Source organism: Lactuca saligna, chromosome 3 (genome assembly GCF_052625555.1).
Source record: "Lactuca saligna cultivar CGN05327 chromosome 3, ASM5262555v1, whole genome shotgun sequence".
Lineage (NCBI taxonomy): Eukaryota > Viridiplantae > Streptophyta > Magnoliopsida > Asterales > Asteraceae > Lactuca > Lactuca saligna.
The window spans coordinates 144,982,187-145,004,539 of NC_136419.1; the positions used below are offsets into that span (position 1 = coordinate 144,982,187).

A 22,353-nucleotide genomic window follows, 5' to 3' on the forward strand; every position below is an offset into this window, starting at 1 on the left:
GTAGAAGGTATGTAGACTCGGTTAGCAATTGTACTCCACCATGTCGATGCCACCACCTCCTTGGGAAGTTCTTTGTAGGTATTCTCCAAGAAGGCTTCAAAGTAATCCGTCATCACCATGTCTTGATCGTAGATGCCCAACCGCCAAGAGAACTCAACCATGCTGCATTGTCGCAGCTCCCCACCCAAAGAAAACGAGATCGTATTTGGATTGTAAAACTCACTACCACCTCGGAATGAGATGGTAGCGAAGAATTCCCAGCACAACTCTGCGTATACTGGCTCTTGGATCTTGAACAATTGCAACCAACCATCACAAGTGATGTTGGCATAACCCAAGTTACAATCTTTCACCAAATATGGGGTGAGTTCCTCTTCCAAGCCAACATTGCCCATCCATCCCCAATCCACTGCATTCGGTAGGTGGATTTCTTTCTGTCGAAGTGCTTCCAACCTGTTTAGCGCTCGAGTTTTGGAAGATTTGGAGGTAATTTGTTGAAAGGCTAACCATGGCATATCACCATGGCCTCCCCCACATGATGACTTACCTATTCTTGCCATTCTATCTGCATAAACATTCCAAAAAAAAACACAGCAACAAACAACACCCCATCATTAAAACAAAATTTTTTTTCATCTTTGTGGGACCTACTCGCCGAGTACGCGAGCCTACTCGCCGAGTAATATGAACACTCGGACAGATCGAAACCGGATCTGTGTAATCTGTGTAATAGTCCAATTTGTTCATAGGGGTTTGTTGTAATTGTGTATCTAACCATATATCTTGAAGAAATTTTACCAAATAACTTCTAATTCATGAGTAAATCAAAGCCCTAAAAATTGGGGAAAACTCCCCAAATCCGAAAATATACCAAATATGGGGAGATATGTGATAAAGATTGGACCTTTCATAAAATTAAAGAGTAAAGATGTTACCTTGGTGGTTGAATTAAGAGAAAGAGAAAGAAAATTGACTAGATTTTGAAGAACTCTTGAGAGGCGGCTGAGAGAAGATACTCGGCGAGTGTGGGGGTGAAATGTTGAATAAAAGTAATTTTTACAGATTTTAATTTACTGGGTTTGAACCGTCTACTCGCCGAGTATAATGGATCTACTCGCTGAGCAGACACGCGTGTCATGCATTTTTGGCTGTATACGAACATTTACTCGCCGAGTATAGCCGATATACTCGCCAAGTAGATGTCTCAGGTTGAAAAAATTTTAAATTTTGCCAATTTTTACTATATTAATTCCTTTGTTTAGCTTTTCCACCCCACACTTTCAGTAGAGCTTGTCCTCAAGCACTTAGAGAAGTAGAATGAGTGACGAATAATGAAAAAAATACGAAAAATAAAGAAGGGAAAGAAAATGCAAACTTGAAACTCGGGTTGCCTCCCGAGAAGCGCTTCTTTTGATGGAGTCATTAGCTGGACTCCGCCCCTTCTACGTGTTTGCGATTCCGCACAGCAGGAGCTCCTCCATTCCTTCATTGCGGGGGACTCCTTCTTCATATTTCTTTACTCGATGGCCATTGACTTTAAATGGCGTGCCATCTCTTGAGATCAATTCTATAGCCCCGTGAGGAAACACCGTCTTGACCACAAATGGACCATCCCACCTTGATTTGAGTTTGCCCGAGAAAAGTTTTAATCGGGAATTGAAGAGTAGTACTTTTTGGCCTTCATGGATGTCTTTGCTTTTGATTCTTTGGTCATGCCATCTCTTGGTCTTTTCTTTATAGAGCCACAAACTCGAATAAGCCTCATTTCGGAGTTCTTCAAGGGCATTCATTTGCATTAGACGGTTGGTCTTCAATTCTTCCATGTCAAAGTTGCACCTCTTTAGCGCCCAATATGCCTTGTGCTCGATTTCAACCGGTAAATGGCATTGCTTTCCATAAACTAACCTATATGGTGTAGTACAATAGGTGTTTTGAAAGCGGTACGAAATGCCCATAGCGCGTCATCCAATTTGTCCGACCATTCCTTGCGGTTGCTTCCCACCGACTTCTCTAAGATACGCTTCAAAGCTCGATTGGTCACTTCCGTTTGCCCACTCGTTTGCGGGTGGTATGATGTGGAGAACTTATGGGTCACCCCATATTTCTTGAGCACCTTGTCCAATTGATCATTGGCAAAGTGTGTGCCACGGTCACTAATTAGGGCCTTTGGAACACCAAACCGGGAGAATAGTTTTTTCAAGAACCGTACCACTACCCGTCCGTCATTTGTAGGTAAAGCTTGCGCCTCCGCCCATTTTGAAACATAATCTACCGCCACTAGGATGTACTTGTTTCCTTTGGATGTGGGAAATGGCCCCATGAAGTCTATGCCCCACACGTCGAACACCTCACACACTTGAATGCTATGTTGTGGCATTTCATTTCGGGATGAAATGTTTCCCACCCTTTGGCAAGCATCGCATTCTTTGACATATTGGGCTGCATCTTTGAAGATTGTAGGCCAATAGAACCCAATGTCAAAGATCTTCTTCGTGGTATAGTGTGCTCCATGATGTCCTCCCGTGGGCCCGCTATGGCAGTGCTCTAGTATATTTCGACTCTCCTTTCCGAACACACATCTTCTTATAATTCCATCCGCGCAGCTTCGGAAGAGGTATGGATCGTCCCAAAAATAATATTTGATCTCCGCAAAGAATTTCTTCTTTTGCTGACTACTATAATCCTTCGGGACGTAGTTGGTAGCTAAATAGTTAGCTATGTCCGCGAACCATGGCTCCTCTCCCACGGACACCATAATGTATTCATCCGGAAAGTCGTCTCCATCCTTATCTTCTTGCAATGCCGGGTTCTCGAGCCTAGATAAATGATCGGCCGCTACGTTCTCCATTCCTTTCTTATCTCGTATCTCTATATCGAATTCTTGAAGAAGCAGCACCCATCGTATTAGTCTTGGCTTGGCATCCTGTTTGGAAAACAAATACTTGATAGCCGAGTGGTCAGTAAAAACAGTGGTTTTAGATAAAACCAAATAAGGGCGAAACTTGTCAAAAGCGTAAACTACGGCTAACAGTTCTTTTTCAGTAGTAGTACAATTCTCTTGGGCGGGATTTAAGGTCTTGCTTGCATAATAGATGGGTTGAAAGTGCTTATCAAACCTTTGTCCAAGGACCGCTCCTAGTGCATAGTCACTAGCATCACACATGATCTAGAAGGGTAAGTTCCAATTTGGTGCTATAATGATCGGGGCATTAGTTAATTTTTCTTTTAGAAAGTCAAATGCCTCTAAACACTCTTTAGTAAAATTAAAGGGTGCGTCTTTTAGTAATAATTGTGTTAGAGGTTTCGTAATTTTGGAAAAATCTTTAATAAAACGCCGGTAAAAACCTGCGTGTCCCAAAAAACTTCTAATGCCCTTCACATTAGTTGGTGGGGGTAGTTTAGCGATGGTGTCTATCTTTGCCCGATCCACCTCAATTCCCTTTTTAGAGACTTTATGTCCCAATACTATACCCTCCTTGACCATGAAGTGACACTTTTCCCAATTTAAGACCAAGTCGGTTTTCTCACATCTAGCAAGCATCGAGTCAAGATTTGTGAGGCAGTCATTGAAAGAAGATCCGAATACAGAAAAGTCATCCATAAAGACCTCCATGAATTTTTCCACCATATCATGGAATATGGCGGTCATGCACCTTTGAAATGTCGCAGGTGCATTGCATAGTCCAAATGGCATGCGTCTATAGGCGAAGGTCCCACTGGGGCATGTAAAGGTGGTCTTTTCTTGGTCCATTGGGTCTATGGGTATTTGGAAATACCCGGAAAACCCATCTAAGAAGCAATAGTAGCTATGGCCCGATAGCCTCTCTAACATTTGATCTATGAAAGGAAGGGGAGAATGGTCTTTGCGAGTGGCATCGTTTAGCTTGCGATAATCGATGCACACTCGCCAACCGGTTACCGTTCGCGTTGGAATTAACTCGTTCTTCTCGTTGGTAATGACCGTCATTCCTCCTTTCTTGGGAACCACTTGGACCGGACTCACCCATGGGCTATCGGAGATGGAGTAGATGGTTCCTGCATCCAAAAGCTTGACCACCTCCTTCTTGACGACTTCTTGCATGTTCAGGTTTAATCTTCTTTGATGTTGCACCACTGGCCTTGCTCCTTCTTCTAAGTTGATTTTGTGAGAGCAGTAGGATGGACTTATTCCCTTTATGTCGGAGATGCTCCATGCGATGGCTCTTTTCCTTTTCTTCAACACCCGTACAAGCTCCTCCTTTTCCGTCTTGGATAGATCCGAGGCTATAATCACCGGCTTCTGATTTCCTTCTTCCAGAAAGGCGTATTCCAGATGGTCAGGCAGTGTTTTGAGCTCCAATTTATTGTGCATAGTGGCGGACTCGCCGAGTGCAGGTATGGTACTCGGCGAGTTGGTGGCGGCATTCGCGACTGCTGGCTTTTCTTTAGATGTACTCGGCGAGTAGATCGGGTCTACTCGGCGAGTAGGGCTTTCAGCTTGGTTCTTTAGTTCTTCATACTCTGCTTCTTCCAACAGTCGTTCAATCTCTAATAAGTCTTTTTCTGGATCAAATACTTCTTCCAAAGCTGCAAACTTGTTGGAATCTTCAGGTATGTCTTCTTCCAATAACTCGTCAAGCATGTCGATTGAGAACGCCGTGTCGTCACTACTCCTTGAGTACTTCATGGCTTGGTCTACCCCGAATGTCACTGAGTCGTCCCCAACTCGCAATGTGAGCTTAGAATCTCTCATGTCTACGATGGCGCTAGCGGTGTTGAGGAAGGGTCTTCCAAGGATGATTGTAACTTGCGGATCCGCCTCCATGTCGAGAATGATGAAGTCAGTCGGGAAGACAAATTTGTCTACTTTCACTAGCAAATCTTCACATATGCCTCTTGGGAAAGTAACCGTCTTGTTTGCCAAATGAATTGCCATCCGAATTGGCCTTGGCTCCGGGAGGTCCAGCTTTTTGAAGAACGAGTATGGCATAAGGTTCACACTTGCTCCAGAATTAGCTAAAGCATGTATTGCAGCCAAGTTGCCAAATTGGCAAGGCAAAGTTAAGCTCCCCGGATCACCCTTCTTCTTTGGTAATTTGTTTAGCATGGCGGCGGAGCAATTTTCATTCAATACTACTTTCTGCACTTCTTCCATCTTTCTTCTATTAGTGAGGAGTTCCTTAAGGAACTTTGCATACTTGGGCATTTGCATGACGACTTCAATGAAAGGAATGTTTATTTGAAGAGTTTTAATATTATCAAGGAACTTCTAATATTCCTCTTCCTGCTTCTCCTTCTTGGCTCGGGCTGGGTACGGTATTGGAGGCTGGTATGGTTTCAAGGGTGGCTGATCATTAGTTTTTGCAGATGTACTCGCCGAGTCCATCGGTCCTACTCGGCGAGTAGGGCTCTCAGATTGTGAATGTTGGTTTTCGACTTGTACTTCTGTTCCTTCCTTCTGTGAGTCCTTGTTCGCTTCAGTTCGAATAGGGGCCAGGGGAGTAATAATCTTCCCACTTCTTGTGGTAACAATATTCACTTGCGCGCCTCGTGGGTTGTTCTCGGTTTTGCTAGGAAGCTCACCCGGTGACCTTTGGTTTAGTTGTTGAGCGAGTTGCCCAAGTTGAGTTTCTATGTTGTGGATGGATGCTTGCTGGTTCCTGAGCATTTTTCTTGTTTCTTGGATAGCAGCATCGTGGTCACTGTGTCTTTTCTCGGAAGCAGCCACAAATTTAGTTAGCATCTCTTCCAAGCTTGGCTTCTTCTCTTGCACCGGCTCCTCCTTTTGGTAAAAGCCTCTCTCTTTTTGTCTATACTTCTCCTCCTTGGCCTTCTTGTATTCTTCGTAAGGCAGCCACTCCTTCTTTTGTTTGCGCCAGTCTTCATCATACCGGTCACCGCTCGAATAGCACACTTGGGCCTTTTTGTTGCCGTGCTCATCCAAATCGCAATCTCTAGTGAGGTGAGGTCCATTGCAATTCTTGCAACCCACCCGTATGGCATGGATAGTTTGATCCATTTTGTCCATTCTCCTATCCATGGTTTTTAACATGGCCATGACCGTGGATAAATCTTCAGTAGCAGCGTATGCGGCTCCCCTCGTGACATCATTCCTAGGGTTGTGGTATTCTCTAGAGTGTTTAGAGAATTCTTCAATTAATTCTTTGATCACCGGGGGTGGCTTCTTTGTAAGTGGGCCTTGTGAGTCTAGTAGCTGCCGGGTCGTGACATTGACTCCATCATAAAAGATGGAAACTTCTTGTTGGCTATTTAGATCATGGTGTGGGCAATTTCGTAGCAGACTTTTGTACCTCTCCCATGCTTCATATAACGACTCTCCAGCTTGTTGTTCAAAGTTTGCAATGGCCTTCTTGAGCTTGGCTATCTTGGATGGTGGGAAAAAGTGGTCAATAAATTCTTCCTTCATTTTGGCCCAAGTAGTGACTGACTCGGGAGGAAGTGATTTGAGCCAGTCTTTAGCAGCACCCTTGAAGGTTACCGGAAGCATCCGAAGCAGTTGAGTTTCACGGGTGACATTTGGAATGTTGAAGTAATCAGCAACATCATTTACTTCATCCAAATGTTTGTAGGCATCTTCATGATCTTTCCCGTAGAAAGGTATTTCCTTGAGTGAAGCTAGGATATGGCCTTTTAGCTCGAAGGTGGCAGTTGCGGGAATTGCGGGTTGCACAAGTCCCGGGCCATGGTCGTCGCGCATCCTCTTCTTCCATTCTCCCATGGGAATTTCATCAATGTTAGCCATAGTGAATGCTAACTCTTCCTCCGATTCGGTGTCTTGTTCGTAGGCTGCCTCGTCTTCTTCCTCGGTTTCGTATCTAATCTCTTCTTGAATTGGCTCCTCAATTATCAAGGAAGCGCTTGAAGCTCCTGACTTGCTGCTCTTCTTTTTCCCAAAAACAGTCTTCAAAGTGGACAATGGTGATTTCTTTGGTGTGCTTGAACTCTCCACGTCCTTCCCTTTGTTTCTTTTCAATTCGGATTCGGGGTCTTCAAACGGGGGTACCAGTGGTGTGTTTGCTCCTCTGGTCATGAAAGTCCTGAAATTAATCAAATAAAAAGCGTAAAAAGAACAAAAGGATTGTAAACAAATAAAAGAAAAAAAAATTGTAACTAAACTGTTACTCGCCGAGTAGGTGCGAGTGCACTCGGCGAGTATCAGTGGTTTTTCAAAAAAAATTCTAAGTTTTTAACCTAACTAAAACAGATACTAAATCCTAATTACCAGTTACTAAATTGAAATAAAAGAACTTTATGCAAGTAAACTCACACAAAGGATCGAAAAAATTAGGAATTAGCTTAATTATTTAGAACCGTTCCCCGGCAACGGCGCCAAAAACTTGATGTGTGTAAAACCAACTAGTTTTATCCCTACTTTTTATTAATAATTTAAGCACACAAAGGCAGTGAACCTGTCTTTAAGTGGTATAGATTGATAACTAAGGTATCGAACTCAGGGAACGGAAATTAAACTAATAGCTAATTTTAACTAAAACAAATAATAAAAGTAAATGGTTTTTCTCTAGTTTTGCAAGACTAGAAACTTAAACAACTAAATTAACTAATTAACTAAAGCAACAACTATTCACCAAATTTGATAAAGATGTTTCTATTTAGGTTCAACCAATTCACTCCTATGGTTATTTAGATTAAGGTAGATTAATTGCTATTGGTTACCAATGATAATAGTTAGGTTCATGTGCATTACTCCTAACCCTTAGACAATTAACTAATTTAAGCGTTGATCAAGTGTTTAAACTAATTAATTCCCTAGATTAATTATTTGGATTAAATAAGATTTGTAATGGTCAATTAAGTTATTAATTCAATTAACCTCTTGTTGATGGTTTCTCAAACAAGCTCACACATTAATCTTCCTATTTTCTTATTAATCTTAGTTTCATACTCATTACTTCCAAGCATACGTTTTAGCATTCACATAGACATATGAGGTTAACAATTAAGTGATGTTCATGCAACCTAATTGCCTTCCAATTAACAGAAAATAGTAGTGATTAATACATAAGGTTCTTTAACAAACTTAATTTAATAAATCACCAATAGACAATTAAACAAAATTCAATAATTAAACCATAGGAGTTCTTTGGTATTCCCCAAACAGAAACAAAAACGAGTTTAGCTCATAGTTGTAGTAGAAACAAACATAAAAACAAAGTTTATGAAAGCAAACATGTTTAATTCCTAAGTCTAAGTGGTAGAATTAACCTAATTGCTTGAATTCTTCCAACTCTTGAAGCTTAGGGTTCCTTAGCGCCTTCTGAACCTTTTAGTCGCAGCTAATCCTTCAAAATTCGCCAGGGGTTTTGTCCCATGAGATAAGGATTCGTCTTTTAAAGATATCCCAAAACAGAGGGTACTCGACGAGTAGCAGAATCAACTCGCCGAGTAGGTCAATACTTATCCGTCTTTAGATTAGCAGTCGTATTTATCTTCTGGCATATCATCGTGTACTCGCCGAGTATGGTCGATCTACTCGCCGAGTAGGTCAGTCTTTTCACTCCTTAATCTTCACTTGCTTTCCCTTTTCTCCTCTTTGCCTCCAAGCATATCTTCTGGACTGAAAACACAATTTAAAGCATTTTAAGTACCTTTTGTCCATATTATTTTCATAATTAACCAAAAATAACTAAGAATATATGTTAAATAATTAACCAGTAATAATGAACAATTCTTATACAATTCATAAGATAACCACTTCTCTAATATACATCTTTCACATTGGAAACCAACATTCAGGAAAGTATGGGACTTTCCTGGGGAAACATTGAACATAACCACGTATTCGGAAAACATCCTTTATATATAGTAATTAACATTCAGGAAAGTATGGGACTTTCCTGGGAAACCTTGTACATAACCAGGTCTAACAAGAATACATCATTTACATATGGTAACGAACATTCAGGAAAGTATGGGACTTTCCTGAGGAAACGTTTACATATCCAGAAAGGATAACAAACCGGATAACTTTACATCTTTCACAATTGGTAACACAATCAGGAAAGTATGGGACTTTCCTGGGAATACATTGGTACATAACCAGAACAGTATGTTAAACCAAATAGCCTAATTGTACATTCTCACAAAAGTAAACATGTTCTCAGTGTACAATTCTACTTTACATGTTGACAAACAATAACAAACCTTTTAAGAAAATATGGGATTTTCTTGGTGTGCATAACATTTCAGAAACAGAAAGAAAACTTGAACATTTTCACAAACAAAAACCGCTTATGAACTCACCAGCGTTATGCTGATTTTCAAACCGCTTGTGTTCTCAGGTCAGCGTTAGAACATGTACCCGAAGATCCTTTTTGCTTGAAGACGGAGTACCCAGAAGACCCGTTTCATTTTGTTTATATATATTCTATGTATCACAACTGTACAAACTTTACTTTTGAAACAATTGTAAAACTTTTCCTATATAATGTAATGGTTGTTTTACTTTACTTACTATGTGCATTGGATTTGATACTCAACGTGGAGTCAACCCCGGAAATGTTTTCGCCTTCGGTTTTTGGGGTGTGACACTAGGGTTGACCATTCAATATTTATGCCCTTTTTGGATATTGGGCCTTCTTGGGTTAGGTCATTGATGGTTTAGCCCTTATTGGGCTTTGTGCTCCATTTCGGGTTTAAGCTATTATTTGGGTTTGTGGATCGTTGGGCTAGTTAAGGAGGGATGTTTGGATTAGGAATTAGTTATTAGGATTTAGGGTAAGGCCCATGCAAGGGTTTGGGCCCAATTTGGTAAATTGGGCCATTAGTGGACTTTATGGATGTTGAGTTTTGAGATTGTTTGGTTTTAGGCTTGGGCCATAGTTTTGGATAACACTGGGCTAGGGATAGAATGGTTATTTTACCCCATGTATGGATTAAGGATTTTAGCATGGAATCATATTGTTAGTTGGGTATATTGATTGGTATTGACAGCTCGGGAAGTCGGCGGGGGCAACAGTTAAGGATGTCATTAGGTAAGCTTCTGCATTCGAGGTGAGTCTTCTCACCATACCAATGGGTCGAAGGCACCAAGGCCGACCCATTTAGTTAGTTGTAGTGTTTACTATGGATTCACTACTATTATGTCTGGTAGGCATGTATATGAGAATGTGCTAGTACTTATTGACTGGATACGTGAAGACCCTGGGGGGGGGGGGGGGGAGCCCGTGACAGTTGGATATAAGATCATGTGGGGGAGCCCATGAAATTCCTTGGGGAAGACCATGTGGGGGAGCCTATGAAATTCCTAGGGAAAAACCATGTGGGGGAGCCCATGACAAGCAGTTAAGACCATGTGGGGGAGTCAATGACACGTAGGAGTAAGACCCTGGAGGGAGTCCACGACATCCCTATATGTTTATGTATGAGTTATGTAGTATGATAGATATTTCTGTGATATATGATATGCTAGTTGATAATTATGCATAGAAGACCCCGAGGGGAGCCCATTGCAGTTGGATATAAGATCATGTGGGGGATCCCATGGCATTTCTAGGTAAAGACCATGTGGGGGAGCCCATGGCAAGTAGGTATAAAACCCTTGGAGGAGCCCACAACAAACTTATGTATTTGTATGCATGACTTATGTGATTGATATGATTTATGTAGCTGATATAGCTAATATGGATTATGTGGATATGTGGATTGTGTGAGGTACGTTCTGGGGAACTCACTAGGATTCGTGCTTATAATTTTGTTTATGGTTTCAGGTATCATCAGTTTGGAAAGGAAGGGCCCGACTTGATTGCAACGCACACACCCGTGCTTTCCGCAATATGAGATTTTGGGACGAACTCTGATAAATGTGTTTAATTAATCATGTTTTTGAAATGTTTGGATTCATAAGATATCCGCGTTTTGACCATAATGAAAAATGAAAAATGAAAATTTTACCCTAGATTTTTGGGTCGTTACAATAGATCTTATTACGATCCATGGATATATCTTTTTATTATACATGACATATTTTATAAACAACATTTTAGTTAATATATCTTTTTGTGATCAGATGTTTGCATATATATATATATATATATATATATATATATATATATATATATATATATATATATATATATATATATATATATATATATATATATATATATATATATATATTTTGTTGTATGTTAGGTTATTGTATGAGTTCTTTCACATTCATAATTATAAGTTAATTGAGGTATTCACTGTAACCATCATACATTTCTGATAAATTGAGCAAAATAGAGTTATTTACTTATTATGTTTATTCGCTTTAATTAAGCTTGATTTGATTATTAAGTTCAAAACTCTTTACAAGTGGATAAGGTAAATGTAAAGTTCAAAACTAAGTAGATGATTTACAAGTGGATAAGGTAAATGTAAAGATAAAAACTAAGTAGATGATCAAAGGTGTATCAGCATCTTCGAATGGTAAACAATATCATAAGACGTTTGGCAAATGAAAACACTAAATATAGTTATGACCAATCTTTAACATAATTACAAGTATAATGTGTAGTTTTTACCGATATGTTTTTATATTGTAAAATATTATTTGTAGCAAAATGTATCAACCTCTTAAACGGTAAATAATCATGACAATATTTTCCCTAAGGCGGCTTAGAAACTGAAATAGGCTTAATGTAATGACGGTTATTATTTAAAATAATAACATGGGATAATGTGTAGATTTTATGTAGATTTTTATGATATTTGTTTAATTAAAAAAAATATTATCCTTATATATAGAAATTGTACATATATTGTATTAGGAAAAACTGATAATTAGATTTGGTTAAATCTCAAAATATTATCCGTATATTTTTTGTAAAATAATGTGGATAAATTTACCAAACTTTTTTAATTGCAAAAATATGACCTGATGTTATCTTGGATGATGATTGTGTGGAATCATATTCGGTTCCTATAAACTTATACATAATAATACGCGGTGTTTAACAATTGTAACATGGAAAAAAATTTACAACATATGATGCTTGCTGAATAAATACTACATAAAGCGTTTAAAAAAACCACAACGAACCAATGACAAAAAAACATCCAAACAATTAAAACCGTCTTAATTCTTTTTCAATATTTTTTATTTATGATTTTCCATTTTCAATCGGATTGGATTATCACAAACAAGATAGATACGTTTCATTGTTTGAACAATCCATTGAACTTCCCTATCATGCTACCCTCGTCGGTACCATAAAGAGACTTCCATGTCATGAGCAAACAAATAAACAAATGAAACACATTAAACCACTAGAAAGTAATGCAACAAAGAGTAGATAACTCAATTAACTACCTCCTACAAAATCAAAACAATATCAACGTTATCTCCTACTCCATTAAAACCATATCAACTTTGTTCAATTTCGATGTCGTTAAATAAAAAAGGGTAAATTGCAGCAATCGTCCATCGTTTATATGTCAGAAAGCGTATTTAGTTCCTATTTTTAAAAATTAACTCGGACCATCCGTGGGTTTGTTTTTTCTTGCACGGTTAGTCCCTATGGACATGAAATGACTATTTTATCCTTAATAATTTCTTTTTTAATTTTCTTTTATTCATTTATTAGTTTTGCATTAAGAAGTAAAAAGAAAAAAAAAGTATATTGACCCTCCCTCCCCCTTTTCTTTCCCCCATACTTGTTTCCCCCTTTTCCTCTCTAACTATCGACGGACAGCAACCATGAAGCCGCCGACAACCATGAAGCAGCCACCGATGTAATCTACTCAGCCACCGTCTTCTCTCTTCTACAACCCAATCGACGACCACACATCTCCTCTATCTCTTTCCGCGCATCGCACGAACCCTTATCTCAGCCACTGTAGGTGTAAGGAAATAATTGGAGAAACCATCGCCCATCGTTTGTACACCACCCTTCAACTGCACTCCTGCCAACACCCTTCATCTACGCCATCACCCTCATTGAACAGAAAAGGAAGAACAAATCTGCTATTTTCCGCCTCTGCCTCCGTTTGAAACCTTAGTTTCGGTGGTACGGGAGGGTTTTATGCCAAATCAAACTCATTACAAAGTTTCAAGTTGGAAGAAATCGAGTTTGCCACCCGATACGTTTCTGATGTGAGATACGAGTTTGTTGGGGAGGAGAAATTTCTTCAGTTTACAAAGAGGTTTTTAGGGATAGATCGACTGTGTCAATGAAGTGTTTAGAGGTGGATTCTTTTTAGTGTATGATTTTGCATTAAAATGGAATTGTTGAAGAAAGATCCATGTTAGGTTTAAAGAAGGTGTTTGTTGCGGTTTGTGACGGTGAACATGGGTGCGACAAGAGTGTTTCGATGGTGGTTTAAACTGGAAAAGGAGGAGATAAGAAGTTAGTGATGGGTTTTAAGGTGTTATAAGGTGTTTGATTAAGGAAGAAAGGTGGAATAAGGGTGGAACTGGGAAGGTGGCGATGGAATTATGGCGTTTGAAAGATGCAGGTGGTGTGCTCGATCCGGTGGTGGTTGCCCTATTTTCCTTTTATTTTTAAATTAATAATAATAATTATAACATTAAATTAAATGGAAAAGAAAAATAAAAGGGCATAATAGTCATTTTATATCTCGTAAGGGATGAAGCGTGCACATGTAAACCAACGAGGGATGAAATGTGCAACTTTTAACCAAACGAGAGATGATCCGAGTTAATTTTTAAAAATAGGGACCAAACGTGTAACAACGTAAAATTTCCAATTTAATTTTTCATTTTCAAACCACAAAATGTATAGCATATCAAAATCTCAAATCCATAACAACAGTGTTTTCAAAACAAATCCCAAGATCTCTCTAACATGAACTCCATCGGTGTGGGTGTGTACAAGTCAAGCCTTCGCCTTCCCACGGTCCTCGCTGGTACCTGAGACATCAAACACAACAACTGTAAGCACAAATGCTTAATGAGTTCCCCAAAATACCACATATCACAAATATGCCACTCAAGGCTAAACCCGACCCTCCGTTCAAGATGTTTCAGTGGGACCCTCCAGTCACGCAGCTCGTCAGACCCTCCGGTCCATTCATAGCTCTTTGGGCCCTCCGGTCCGGTCAGAATCGTTGGACCCTCCGGCCCGGTCTATATAACCATACAACATACAAATAACACATAGCACGAAATCTCTAAGACAACACATAAACTCATACATAGCACATGAGACCCTCTGGTCAACTCGAAATACCTACTCAAGGTAATGAATAGTGAGAAGACTCACCTCGCGTATCTCGGTAACTCGTAAATCTTGTAACTACTAGTGCTCGATCTCCCGAGCTATCGTCCTCCTACAACACAAGCATATCTCTACTTAATACTTGGGTTATGAGCATTCTAACACTCCTAAGTGTACATGCAACCCTAAATACCTTGGATCTATGTTTTCTCTATTATACATGCAAATATGAACATCCAAGGTATTATCCTAATCTAGCATACAAAACTATCAATATAACAAGATAGAATACATACCTCTTTGATGTACAATGTCTTCAATCTTTAAGAGCTTAGCCCCAATAGTGTGGAAGCCTCAAGTGGAATCACAAATCACCAAAACACCTTGGAAGACTTTAGAGACTATGGATACTTGGTTCTCTTTAGTGAAATTGGCTAGCCCTTCATAGTGTACCCACACTAGTGCCAATTTCACCAACCAAGGACATCTTTATATAGTGTGGAGGATTAGGGTTAAACCCTAATACCCATGACTTTTCATTTCCTAGGTACCATGGGTTAAACACTCCATGGACTATCCATGAAAGCTTAGCCCAACCTAAATGAACTTGGCCCATTCCATATATATAAGAGTCCATATTTAATTAGTTCCTTTTGATCACTTAATTAATTATAAATTAGTTTTTGATCAATACTAATTAAATAATATGATTCCATAGTAATATATTAGAACTTATAATATATTAATATTAATCATAAACATACTATTCTCAAAAGATTATCCATATAAATTGTGTCGGTGAAGTGCAACCCAAATGGACCATGCCGGGTCGGGTCATGTACATACCAAATAAAGTTATAGACTTAGACATTAATCCAACAGTCTCCCACTTGGGTAAGTCTAAAACTATTATTGCGTATGACTTCAAACCTAACTGGCAATCGTAGCTCTTAAAGCCGCTGTCGAACTCTGATCTTGTCAACGAACTTGTCCATTAGATAAGGGATCATATATTCCTCCATTCTAGATATCATATGGACTGAGACATGGATTCTAATCATTCTCTCTGTCCATTTGTTGTTTCCCGATTACCGATTTATGACGACTGACTAATTGAACAAATCAAATTAGTCCTGGCCCGGCCGAGCACTTCCATTTGTCATCATCAAATCATCGAGGGGCCCACAGATATCGCTTTTATCCCGAAGGTAAAAGGAATGGATAAACTTCGACTCATATGGCTTGTTCTACTACTTGTTGAATCATACACAAAGGCACGTTTTATAGCACCGAGTTACCAAATGCGTTTTCGTGCAATCAATGTACAACCAACTCATAGTAACAACTCATATCTCTAGGTTTGAAGAATATAAGATATTATCGTCTCATGATCACTCGTGATAAAATCCATGAAGTGATTCCAATGAGCGCGGGTTGAATCCAATACTCATAACTTATGAGCACTCATGAGTGTTGTAGCCCTTTGTCTAACACCTTAGACCTCTACAAGCCAACCCATGACAGTTTTAATTCATATCTACTTCCAACATATGACCGACTGTGTATGGTTTGAATAACTTAGTAATTCTGGAAGAATAACCTAGTTTATTCGGGAAGTCAAAACATGCAAAGTGAAACACAATAATAATTGAATCCAATATGGTATCAAAACCTATGAACATAAATAAAACACCTTTTATTTATCACCATATGATTACACATTATTCATTGTATATTGTTTCAGCTATCAACTTTATTCTTGAATTTAAAACAATAGTTGTCCCTTGCTCCAAGCACGTACACTATGTTTTCTAAACACTAGTCATGCCACACACCAAGTATGCATACTATGTTTGTCTATGATCTTTACTTTGTGAACTAGATCAATTGAATAACTTCAATGATTCTCTTTTCACACTCCCAAATCCTTACTGCAAATGCAAGAATTCCAAATTCATGCCATTTACTGAAATTTGTTAGATTCTGAACTTATATGCATTGATCCTCTTGTAATGATTATGCACAAATTCACAAAGACTTGGAAACAATCATTATAGAGTATTCCAAAGGAGATTATTTCCTTGGAAACATCCTTCTTGCATTAAGTTTCCTTAATTTTACACAGATTGATAATTTCTGACTTTGAAACATTTCCAGATTCATTTTGACTATCACTTCTGAATAAGAGTTGCCTCCTTACAGATTATGTCAATATGTTCCTTCCAGAATTATCACTATACTTCCAATTGTCCTTGAGCAACTAATCTTTGGTAAACCTTAGATTGTCCTCGACAATTGTTTAATCCTTTTAGTCATATCCAGTTCTAAACCTTTTCCCTTCTTAATACCCCAGGCATTTGGAAACTTTTAGAAAGGATGAATATAGCACATGTAATCGATCCTATATCCAAAGCATATGGGACACGATTCATGATGTCTCACATAAAGACTAAACCAGTCTTTTGCTATAACATTTCCATTTCTATTTGCCAAGTTCTCATAATTCAGATTATGAAAAGGGATGCCGTAATCATAATCGAATTTAAGAACGCAAATAATGGACCTATATACAGGATTTCCTTATGTTGAGCCATTCCAACATGAAATTCATATATATCCTTGACTAAATGATTAAAACCTCACGATCTAAGCTTATAGATTTGAGATGAAGTATAATTTCCTTTCCCTTAATTATAGCAAAACAACTTTTTCCCAATTGAAACCTTTTGTTTTCTATAATTAACATTGCTAACATGATGATTATTAGCATAACACTTATGCTCCCACTAGCTTTGACACGTACTCAGAAATCAACTGGACTTCTAGAAATCAATACTTTATTGACTTTCTTACCAAAGTTCAGATTTCTGATACTGGATTGTTTTGATAGAACTTTATCAAAATCATACACCTTCCCTTAGATAGCACACTTGTGTGTCTAAACAATTATGAAGAGGGATGCCGTAATCATAATGGTTAGACCTTTTTGCCACTTCTCACAAGTCCAGGTTAGTTTTCCGGTAAACCACACACGCTCCACTAACGACTTTGAGAATGCAAATATCACAATTGCTATCTAACTAAAATCTACTTAGTGAAAGTGTTTCCTCACCATCATTTTCATGAATCAGAGAGAAACCTTATGACACTTAGATTTAATGGTGTATGTGTTCTTATCCATGTGAATTGTCAAAACCATAGTCACAAGACAAGGATAATGACAAATCTAAACTCATATGGACTGAACTCAATCTTAACTTCTTGCCACCTGGCAGCTCAAGGGCCTTCCATTGCTTCCAAGTTGTTGTGCAACGAATTGAGAACTCTAAGAACTCAAATTTAACTGGAATGGGCACAGACTATGTCAACACGATAGGTTATTAACCTCAAGTCGTGTGCTAGTGAAGAACTTTAGGTTTTATTCTTGATTAGTTCTTGAGACTTTCAGGACCTTTAAGACTCCCACTGTCCTCTTGACCTATAAGACTCCCTTGTCAAACATCCAAGAGATAGTGTGGATTCTAACCAAGACAAACACTTCACATAGTTGGCCTAAGTTGGTCTTTGTTTTATCCAAAACATCACAACTTACCAACTTCAAATGAACAAGAGTAGGACACTTTTACTCTTACATTTGACACGTGTTTTAAACCTTCTTAAAGACATGTCACTCAAATTAAAATCTTGGAGTATGACTCTAAGAGTTGTATTGGAATGAAGTATGACTCATCTTCTTGATTTAACCATTTTAACAATTCAAGATCCCTTCTTCTTAGTCATAAGAATGCACTAAGACTTCCTTAGAGAACTAATTTTGATATGGTTTCTTAATCATTAAGATGATCACAAAACTGATACTAAAGTACTCTCCCATCTTTTCAGATTTGAGAAACTTTTATCCTTCTGCCTAATTTGATTCTTCTTATTCGCTCTGCCTTACATTGGAACCTTTTCCAATGTCTCAGAGTTACACTTAAGCTTGTAAGTATAACCATATTTACTAAGCTTTAGTAAACTATGACGAATAGTCTTATCGATCTTTTGTGGTGGACTTGACCAGTGCACAAGAATGTGTACTCAATCCCTTAGTCCTTCACATTACTCACACATCCATGTGAACAAGTAATTAGTCTTAATTTTCCAATACTTGAAAGTTCTCATTCATCGTGCTATACACCTTGCATGATTCCAAGTTCCGGTCCAATTGAGACTTGGGTGATGAGAATCTTTCCTTTATTTGGTAAATTTAGACATTACCACAAATGAAAGAATCAATTTCATATTTCCACTCTTGCTATTAATGGAATCATATAAGCAACAATTTTTCCTCAAATGCCATTGTAAGGATATTTAAAAATAACTAAAATCAAAAATTTTTCTTTTATTTTAAAACTATGCGGAAAACTTATCCTTACAATCCATATGAAAACTTGTTGTTATCTATTCCTAAGCAATATCTCATAACTCCTAAGAAGTAGCTCAAGAATCTGATCTTCAAACTACGCGATAGAAATCCATCTATGCGATCAGATTCAGCATATTCTTTCTTTAAGTTCCTTCACTTTTCTTTGATTCTTAAAACATCAACATGTGACCCAGTCACATCATGTAATAAGAATCTCAGAATAGAAACTTAGCAGAGTTAGATAGTGGACTTTACTTGAAGTAGAGTCAAACTTATTAACTTTAACATCCTTAGGTAAATTTGGCAGCTTCGCAACTAATGACCCTTTCTTTGGCAATATAAACATATGGACCCTTTGATACTGGTACACGGGACTATCACAGACTTAGATTTTCTCTTTACCATTTGTTCAACCGAGTTGACTATGGCCGATCCCTTTCCATTGGGAAGAGAATGCTTTTCTGGATTTCTTGTGTCACTATTGTCAATGTCCATCAAGTTTTGAGGAAGTTGATCTTAACAAATAGATAAGATCATTAAGGGTCTTGTCATAGTCTGTTTCATAGGTGTTCCAAAAGAACTCACTATGTGACTTAGAAAGTGATTGAACCACCAACTTTCTCAAGACTTTGACACCCAACTCTCCCGACTTGTCAATATGTGACTACATCTCCAAGATGTGACCACACCTAGACCTTCACTTGCCAATAGGGTTCGAGTGACCTTAAACTTTTTAAGAACTTGTGGGGTAGGAGAATAGTTGGAGGAAGTGAAAGAAGTATGATTTCCATGGAACATCATCTTCATTTAGGAAAGCTTGTTTCAAGAGATTTGGGAAGATCATAAATGTCTAAACCATACATGTTTTGGGAGATATTCAAGATAGTTGATCTTAAAGACCTTAATATGACACCCAATATGAAATATTAAGGCTATGAACCAACAAACTATTTTATAACTTAGAAGAGGTATGCCGTAATCCAAGCTATAAAACAATTTGAAGGTAGGTGAATGACGATTCACCAATTTCCACCAAGATAAACGAAATGTATTATTAGGTTTTAATTGTTTTTGAAACTCCTAGATCTTTTGAGATTCATTGAACTGTTCAATGTCATGTTTCAATCTCGAGTGTGCCCTTCAGGTTTTGTGACTAGGATGCCGAGGATCACAAAACAAGGTGTGAAGTAACCATGCAAATTACTTGGTACCCTTAAGTGTTTACCCCTCAATCGATGTGCCAGTTAACCACACACGCTCCATCGATACTATGATAAACATTAAGTTACCCTTTGCCTACCTTGTTAAATACGAGTTAGTGTGCTGGTTAACCACACACGCTCCACTAACCGACTTAAACAAAGTGCAAAGTGTAATTTCATGGATTAGCACCTTATTCAGATTTTCCTAAGTAACGAAGATTGGGTATTATTAAGAGTTTAGTTACTTAGTATTTATCATTAATACTTTTAATGAAGGGATAATTATAGTCCTGTCAAACCCGTTCGGCTAACGACCCTCCACCAGTCAAGCAAGCGGTGGGTGAGAGTGGACACCCATTAAGTTGTCATTTTATAGGCAACAACCTTATACCCACCTTAAAGACCGGCTTCGTGAATGAGGCGTACTTGCGGTAAGACTGACTTTACTCTTATACATATATATATATATATATATATATATATATATATATATATATATATTATTAACTTATAATATTATAAAGTATAAGGGTTGAATTTTAACTTTTAAAATTCTAAGGGCTAACTTGGAATTAAAGTATTCATAAGAGAAAACTTTTCAAATTCCAAAACTTGAGGGCAAGTTTTGAAACTATTCAAAACTAATTAATTTCATAACTTATGTGTTTAAAGTAGTTTTAATTAAAAAACTCTTCAAGTTCCATAACTTGAGGACAAGTTATGGAAGACTTTAAATTGTTTAAAGAATGTAACTTTTTCTTTATTTTGTAACTTATGGAATTAATTAAGGTTACATATTTTTTTACTTAATGAAGTGACTCTTGAACCTCCATAACTTAAGGACAAGACTCTTCGTTTTTCGTAACCATTGCCAACTTTATGAGTTTTAAGATTCATAAATTTGACTTTTAAGTTACATAAACACATTTTATGAACTTCTTTTAGATTAATTTGGATTAAAACCAACTAACAAATAATATTTTTCATCAATCTAAATTAACTCATAAAACAAGATAACACAAAAAAACTTTTCATGTTCCATAACTTAAGAACAAGTTATGGAATTCTTTAAAACATTAAGACCAAGTTTTGTAACTCCATAAAAAACTTTGAATCAATTTTTTAAAACCTTTTCATACCCATAACTTATGGAGGTTTCAAAAAACTCTTTAGATCAACCTTTTAAAACTAATAAAATAATCATATCGTTTTAACTTTTACTAAATTTGACCAAATTCAGCTCATATAGCAAATGATTCAAATTTTACAAATAATTAGTTTTTCACAAAAACAAGAAATTATCTTAAAATTTGACAAACTTCATGTTTTTTTTCTTATTTTTTTCCTTCAACTTGAAAAAAAAATACATTTGCATCAAATATAATAGAAAACAACCCATGGCTCTGATACCACTGTTGGGTTATGAGCATTCTAACACTCCTAAGTGTATATGCAACCCTAAATACCTTGGATCTATGTTTTCTCTATTATACATGCAAATATGAACATCCAAGGTATTATCCTAATCTAGCATACAAAACTATCAATATAACAAGATAGAATACATACCTCTTTGATGTACAATGTCTTCAATCTTTAAGAGCTTAGCCCCAATAGTGTGGAAGCCTCAAGTGGAATCACAAATCACCAAAACACCTTGGAAGACTTTAGAGAATATGGATACTTGGTTCTCTCTAGTGAAATTGACTAGCCCTTCATAGTGTACCCACACTAGTGCCAATTTCACCAACCAAGGACATCTTTATATAGTGTGGAGGATTAGGGTTAACCCCTAATACCCATGACCTTTCATTTCCTAGGATCCATGTGTTAAACACTCCATGGAGTATCCATGAAAGCTTAGCCCAACCTAAATGAACTTGGCCCATTCCATATATATAAGAGTCCATATTTAATTAGTTCCTTTTGATCACTTAATTAATTATAAATTAATTCTTGATCAATACTAATTAAATAATATGATTCCATAGTAATATATTAGAACTTATAATATATTAATATTAATCATAAACATACTATTCTCAAAAGATTATCCATATAAATTGTGTCGGTGAAGTGCAACCCAAATGGACCATGCCGGGTCGGGTCATGTACATACCAAATAAAGTTACAAACTTAGACATTAATCCAACAAATACCACCTTGACCCTGGCTGACTAACACTACAAAGTCAAACTAGTCAACTCTGGTCAACGGTCAACGGTCAACGGTTGACGTGACTCGCCGAGTCTGCCGTGGAGTCGTCGAGTCCCTACGGGAACCCGACCCCTCTGAATCTCTTCCAACTCACCGAGTCACTCACCCGACTCAGTTACTCAGCCCCTGGTTCGTAATCACTGAACAACTCGCACTAACTCGCCGAGTCTGGGAGTGGACTCGGCGAGTGCATTCCATGCACAACCCCAAACGACCTTCTGAGGTCAGATCCACTCTACTAACTCATAGATCCAGTCCCCTTAAGCTTATTGACCACGTAAAGTCCAAGTCTTGGTGCTCATTAAGCATCAAATAGCTCATTAATGGTGTTTTAGCCTCAAATACATTG

General features: G+C 37.8%; 1 non-coding gene across 1 annotated transcript; it reads left to right on the forward strand.

The window, feature by feature from the left end:
- Positions 1-6,251: 6,251 nt before the first annotated feature.
- LOC145038167 (small nucleolar RNA R71) lies at positions 6,252-6,358 on the forward strand. The gene has a single exon (XR_013679231.1). It is a non-coding gene; the product is annotated as a small nucleolar RNA R71 (small nucleolar RNA).
- The last annotated feature ends 15,995 nt before the right edge of the window (positions 6,359-22,353 follow it).